At 42.5% G+C, this 7064-nt stretch overlaps 1 non-coding gene across 1 annotated transcript; it reads left to right on the top strand.

Annotated features, from left to right (window-relative positions):
- The first annotated feature begins 6260 nt into the window (after positions 1–6260).
- On the top strand, positions 6261–6368 carry LOC130937864 (small nucleolar RNA R71). The gene has a single exon (XR_009069058.1). It is a non-coding gene; the product is annotated as a small nucleolar RNA R71 (small nucleolar RNA).
- Positions 6369–7064: the final 696 nt, after the last annotated feature.

Below are 7064 nucleotides of genomic sequence, written 5' to 3'. Positions count from 1 at the left end.
AGACTTGGTGCTCAATACCATGGCATAAACACAACTTCACACAACTAACCAGCAAGTGCACTGGGTCGTCCAAGTAATAAACCTTACGCGAGTAAGGGTCGATCCCACGGAGATTGTTGGTATGAAGCAAGCTATGGTCACCTTGTAGATCTCAGTCAGGCAGACTCAAATGGGTATAGATGATAAACGAATAAAGCATAAAGATAAAGATAGGGATACTTATGTATATCATTGGTGAGAGCTTCAGATAAGCGTATGAAGATGCCTTCCCTTCCGTCTCTCTGCTTTCCTACTGTCTTCATCCAATCCTTCTTACTCCTTTCCATGGCAAGCTCATGTAGGGTTTCACCGTTGTCAGTGGCTACCTCCCATACTCTCAGTGAAAACGTTGCCTATGCTCTGTCACAGCATGGGTAATCAGCTGTCGGTTCTCGGTCAGGCCGGAATAAAATCCATCGATTCTTTTGCGTCTGTCACTAACGCCCCGCCTGCTAGGAGTTTGAAGCACGTCACAGTCATTCAATTATTGAATCCTACTCAGAATACCACAGACAAGGTTAGACCTTCCGGATTCTCTTGAATGCCGCCATCAGTTCTCGCCTATACCATGAAGACTCTGATCTCACGGAATGGCTGGCTCGTTTGTCAGGCGAGCACTCGGTTGTCAGGCGATCAACCATGCATCGTGTATCAGGAATCCACGAGATATTCACTAAGCCTCGTATGCTTGTAGAACAAGAGTGGTTGTCAGTCACTTTGTTCATAAGTGAGAATGATGATGAGTGTCACGGATCATCACATTCATCAAGTTGAAGAACAGGTGATATCTTGGAACAAGAACAAGCGGAATTGAATAGAAGAACAATAGTAATTGCATTAATACTCGAGGTACAGCAGAGCTCCACACCTTAATCTATGGTGTGTAGAAACTCCACCGTTGAAAATACATAAGAACAAGGTCTAGGCATGGCCGTGAGGCCAGCCTCCCAGTGATCAAAAGATTCAAAGATCTCCCGATGTAAATACAATAGTAAAAGGTCCTACTTATAGAAAACTAGTAGCCTAAGGTGTACAGAGATGAGTAAATGACATAAAAATCCACTTCCGGGCCCACTTGGTGTGTGCTTGGGCTGAGCAATGAAGCATTTTCGTGTAGAGACTCTCCTTGGAGTTAAACGCCAGCTTTTATGCCAGTTTGGGCGTTTAACTCCCATTTAGGTGCCAGTTCCGGCGTTTAACGCTGGAATTCCTGAGGGTGACTTTGAACGCCGGTTTGGGCCATCAAATCTTGAACAAAGTATGGACTATCATATATTGCTGGAAAGCCCAGGATGTCTACTTTCCAACTCCGTTGAGAGCGCGCCAATTGGGCTTCTGTAGCTCCAGAAAATCCACTTCGAGTGCAGGGAGGTCAGAATCCAACAGCATCTGCAGTCCTTTTGAGTCTCTGGATCAGATTTTTGCTCAGATTCCTCAATTTCAGCCAGAAAATACCTGAAATCACAGAAAAACACACAAACTCATAGTAAAGTCCAGAAAAGTAAATTTTAACTAAAAACTAATAAAAATATAATAAAAACTAACTAGATTATACTAAAAACATACTAAAAACAATGCCAAAAAGCGTACAAATTATCCGCTCATCACAACACCAAACTTAAATTGTTGCTTGTCCCCAAGCAACTGAAGATCAAATAGGATAAAAAGAAGAGAATATGCAATGAACTCCAAAAACATCTATGAAGATCAGTATTAATTAGATGAGCGGGGCTTTTAGCTTTTTGCCTCTGAATAGTTTTGGCATCTCACTTTATCCTTTGGAATTCAGAATGATTGGCTTCTTTAGGAACTTAGAATCCAGATAGTGTTATTGATTCTCCTAGTTAAGTATGATGATTCTTGAACACAGCTACTTAATGAGTCTTGGCCGTGGCCCAAAGCACTCTGTCTTCCAGTATTACCACCGGATACATACATGCCACAGACACATAATTGGGTGAACCTTTTCAGATTGTGACTCAGCTTTGCTAAAGTCCCCAATTAGAGGTGTCCAGGGTTCTTAAGCACACTCTTATTGCCTTGGATCACAACTTTATTTCTTTCTTTTTCTTCCTTTTTCTCTTTCTTTTTCGTTTTTTTTTTCGCTTGCTTTCTTCTTCTTTTTTTTTTTGTATTCACTGCTTTTTCTTGCTTCAAGAATCATTTTTTTATGATTTTTCAGATCCTCAGTAACATGTCTCCTTTTTCATCATTCTTTCAAGAGCCAACATTCATGAACCACAAAATTCAAAAGACATATGCACTGTTCAAGCATACATTCAGAGAACAAAAGTGTTGCCACCACATCAATATAATTAAACTGTTATAAAATTCAAAATTCATGCAATTCTTATCTTTTTCAATTAAGAACATTGTTTTATTCAAGAAAGGTGATGGATTCATAGGACATTCATAACTTTAAGGCATAGACACTAATGATCATAAGACACAAACATAGATAAACATAAGCACTAAAATTCGAAAAACAAGAAAATAAAGAACAAGGAGATTAAAGAACGGGTCCACCTTAGTGATGGCGGCTTGTTCTTCCTCTTGAAGGTCTTATGGAGTGCTTGAGCTCCTCAATGTCTCTTCCTTGTCTTTGTTGCTCCTCTCTCATGATTCTTTGATCTTCTCTAATTTCATGGAGGAGAATGGAGTGTTCTTGGTGCTCCACCCTTAGTTGTCCCATGTTGGAACTCAATTCTCCTAGGGAGGTGTTTAGTTGCTCCCAATAGTCTTGTGGAGGAAAGTGCATCCCTTGAGGTATCTCAGGGATCTCATGATGAGAGGAATCTCTTGTTTGCTCCATCCTTTTCTTGGTGATGGGCTTGTCCTCATCAATGGGGGTGTCTCCTTCTATGTCAACTCCTACTGAATAACAGAGGTGACATATGAGATGAGAAAAGGCTAACCTTGCCAAGGTGGAAGACTTGTCCGCCACCTTGTAGAGTTCTTGAGCTATGACCTCATGAACTTCCACTTCTTCTCCAATCATGATGCTATGAATCATGATGGCTCGGTCTAGAGTAACTTCGGACCGGTTGCTAGTGGGAATGATTGAGCGTTGAATAAACTCCAACCATCCTCTAGCCATGGGCTTGAGGTCATGCCTTCTCAATTGAACCGGCTTCCCTCTTGAATCTCTCTTCCATTGTGCGCCCTCTTCACATATGACTGTGAGGACTTGGTCCAACCTTTGATCAAAGTTGACCCTTCTAGTGTAAGGATGTTCATCTCCTTGCATCATGGGCAAGTTGAATGCTAACCTTACACTTTCCGGACTAAAATCCAAGTATTTCCCCCGAACCATAGTAAGATAATTCTTTGGATCCGAGTTCACACTTTGATCATGGTTCTTGGTGATCCATGCATTGGCATAGAACTCTTGAACCATCAAGATTCCGACTTGTTGAATGGGGTTGGTAAGGACTTCCCAACCTCTTCTTCGGATCTCATGGCGGATCTCCGGATATTCACCCTTTTTGAGTGAAAAGGGGACCTCGGGGATCACCTTCTTCAAGGCCACAACTTCATAGAAGTGGTCTTGATGCACCCTTGAGATGAATCTATCTATCTCCCATGACTCGGAGGTGGAAGCTTTTGCCTTCCCTTTCCTCTTTCTAGAGGTTTCTCTGGCCTTGGATGCCATAAATGGTTATGGAGAAACGAAAAAGCAACGCTTTTACCACACCAAACTTAAAAGGTTTGCTCGTCCTCGAGCAAAAGAAGAAAGAAGAGAGTAGAAGAAGAAGAAATGAGGAAGAAGGGAGTGGCTTATGTATTCGGCCAAGGAGGGGGGGAAGTGGTGTTTAGGTTGTGTGAAAATAAAGGAGTGAAGAAGGGTATTTATAGGAGAGAGGGGGGGATAGGGTTCGGCCATTATGGGTGGGGTTGGGAGGGAGAGTGGTTTGAATTTGAAGGGTGAGGTAGGTGGGGTTTTATGAAGGATGGATATGAGTGGTGAAGAGAAAGATGGGAGTTGATAGGTGAAGGGTTTTTTTTGGGGAAGAGGTATTGAGGTGATTGGTGAATGGGTGAAGAGGAGAGAGAGTGGTGGGGTTGGTGGGGATCCTGTGGGGTCCACAGATCCTGTGGTGTCAAGGAAAAGTCATCCCTGCACCAAATGGCATTCAAAATCACGTTTTGAGCCATTTCTGGCGTTAAACGCCGGGCTGATGCCCATTCCTGGCGTTTAACGCCAATTTCTTGCCCTTTTCTGGCGTTTAACGCCAGTCTGGTGCCCCTTTCTGGCGTTAAACGGCCAGAATGGTGCCAGACTGGGCGTTAAACGCCCAACTGTTAGCCTCACTGGCGTTTAAACGCCAGTGGGTTCTTCCTCCAGGGTGTGCTGTTTTTCTTCCTGTTTTTCATTCTGTTTTTGCTTTTTCACTTGATTTTGTGTCTTCTTATGATCATCAACCTACAAAATAAGATAAAATAGCAAAGGAAAATATATAAAATATAACATTGGGTTGCCTCCCAACAAGCGCTTCTTTAATGTCAGTAGCTTGACAGAGGGCTCTCATGGAGCCTCACAGATACTCAGAGCAATGTTGGAACCTCCCAACACCAAACTTAGAGTTTGAATGTGGGGGTTCAACACCAAACTTAGAGTTTGGTTGTGGCCTCCCAACACCAAACTTAGAGTTTGACTGTGGGGGCTCTGTTTGACTCTGATTTGAGAGAAGCTCTTTATGCTTCCTCTCCATGGTGACAGAGGGATATCCTTGAGCCTTAAACACAAAGGATTCTTCATTCACTTGAATGATCAGTTCACCTCCATCAACATCAATCACAGCCTTTGCTGTGGCTAGGAAGGGTCTGCCAAGGATGATAGATTCATCCATGCACTTCCCAGTCTCTAGGACTATGAAATCAGTAGGGATGTAATGGTCTTCAATCTTCACCAATACATCCTCTACAAGTCCATGAGCTTGTTTTCTTGAGTTGTCTGCCATCTCTAGTGAGATCCTTGCAGCTTGTACCTCAAAGATCCCTAGCTTCTCCATTACAGAGAGAGGCATGAGGTTTACACTTGACCCTAAGTCACACAGAGCCTTCTTGAAGGTCATGGTGCCTATGGTACAAGGTATTGAAAACTTCCCAAGATCTTGTCTCTTTTGAGGTAATTTCTGCCTAGACAGGTTATCCAGTTTTTTGGTGAGCAAAGGAGGTTCATCCTTCCAAGTCTCATTTCCAAATAACTTGTCATTTAGCTTCATAATTGCTCCAAGGTATTTAGCAACTTGCTCTTCAGTGACATACTCATCCTCTTCAGAGGAAGAATACTCATCAGAGCTCATGAAAGGCAGAAGTAAGTCCAATGGAATCTCTATGGTCTCATTTTGAGCCTCAGATTCCCATGGTTCCTCATTAGGGAACTCTGTGGAGGCTAGTGCACGCCCATTGAGGCCTTCCTCAGTGGCGTCCACTTCCTCTCTTTCCTCTCTAGATTCGGCCATGTTTATGGCTTTACACTTTCCTTTTGGATTTTCTTCTGTATTGCTTGGAAGAGTACTTGGAGGGAATTCAATAATTTTCTTGCTCAGCTGTCCCACTTGTGCCTCCAAATTCCTAATGGAGGAGCTTGTTTCAGTCATGAAACTTTGAATGGTTTTGATTAGATCAGAGACCATGGTTGCTAAGATAGAGGGGTTCTGCTTAGAATTCTCTGTCTGTTGCTGAGAAGATGATGGAAAAGGCTTGCCATTGCTAAACCTGTTTCTTCCACCATTATTGTTGAAACCTTGTTGAGGTCTCTCTTGATTCTTCCATGAGAAATTTGGGTGATTTCTCCATGAAGAATTATAGGTGTTTCCATAGGGTTCTCCTAGGTAATTCACCTCTTCCATTGAAGGGTTCTCAGGATCATAAGCTTCTTCTTCAGAGGAAGCATCCTTAGTACTGCTTGGTGCATTTTGCATTCCAGACAGACTTTGAGAAATCAAATTGACTTGTTGAGTCAATATCTTATTCTGAGCCAAAATGGCATTCAGAGTATCAATCTCAAGAACTCCTTTCTTCTGACTTGTCCCATTGTTCACAGGATTCCTTTCAGAAGTGTACATGAATTGGTTATTTGCAACCATTTCAATGAGCTCTTGAGCCTCTGTAGGCGTCTTCTTCAGATGAAGAGATCCTCCAGCAGAGCTATCCAAAGACATCTTGGATAGTTCAGAGAGACCATCATAGAAAATACCTATGATGCTCCATTCAGAAAGCATGTCTGAGGGACACTTTCTGATTAATTGTTTGTATCTTTCCCAAGCTTCATAGAGGGATTCACCATCCTTCTGTCTGAAGGTTTGGACTTCCACTCTAAGCTTACTCAATTTTTGAGGTGGAAAGAACTTTGCCAAGAAGGCATTGACTAGCTTTTCCCAAGAGTCCAGGCTTTCTTTAGGTTGAGAGTCCAACCATATCCTAGCTCTGTCTCTTACAGCAAAAGGGAATAGCATCAGTCTGTAGACCTCAGGGTCAACCCCATTAGTCTTGACTGTGTCACAGATTTGCAAGAACTCAGCTAAAAACTGATGAGGATCTTCCAATGGAAGTCCATGGAACTTGCAATTCTGTTGCATTAGAGAAACTAATTGATGCTTAAGCTCAAAGTTGTTTGCTCCAATGGCAGGGATAGAGATGCTTCTCCCATAGAAGTCGGGAGTAGGTGCAGTAAAGTCACCCAGCACCTTCCTTGCATTGTTGGCATTGTTGTTGTTTTCGGCTGCCATGTCTTCTTCTTCTTTGAAGAATTCGGTCAGGTCCTCAACAGAGAGTTGTGCCTTAGCTTCTCTTAGCTTTCGCTCCAAGGTCCTTTCAGGTTCAGGGTCAGCTTCAACAAGAATGCCTTTGTCTCTGCTCCTGCTCATATGAAAGAGAAGAGAACAAGAAAATGTGGAATCCTCTATGTCACAGTATAGAGATTCCTTGAGGTGTTAGAGAAAAAGAAAAATAGAAGAAGGAGGTAGAAGAATTCGAACTTGATTAGATAGAGTTCGAATTGTGCATTAAGAAGGAGTGAT

Source organism: Arachis stenosperma, chromosome 6 (genome assembly GCF_014773155.1).
Source record: "Arachis stenosperma cultivar V10309 chromosome 6, arast.V10309.gnm1.PFL2, whole genome shotgun sequence".
NCBI lineage: Eukaryota > Viridiplantae > Streptophyta > Magnoliopsida > Fabales > Fabaceae > Arachis > Arachis stenosperma.
Note: the sequence above shows the minus strand (reverse complement) of the source record. Positions and strands in the feature narration are given on the sequence as shown.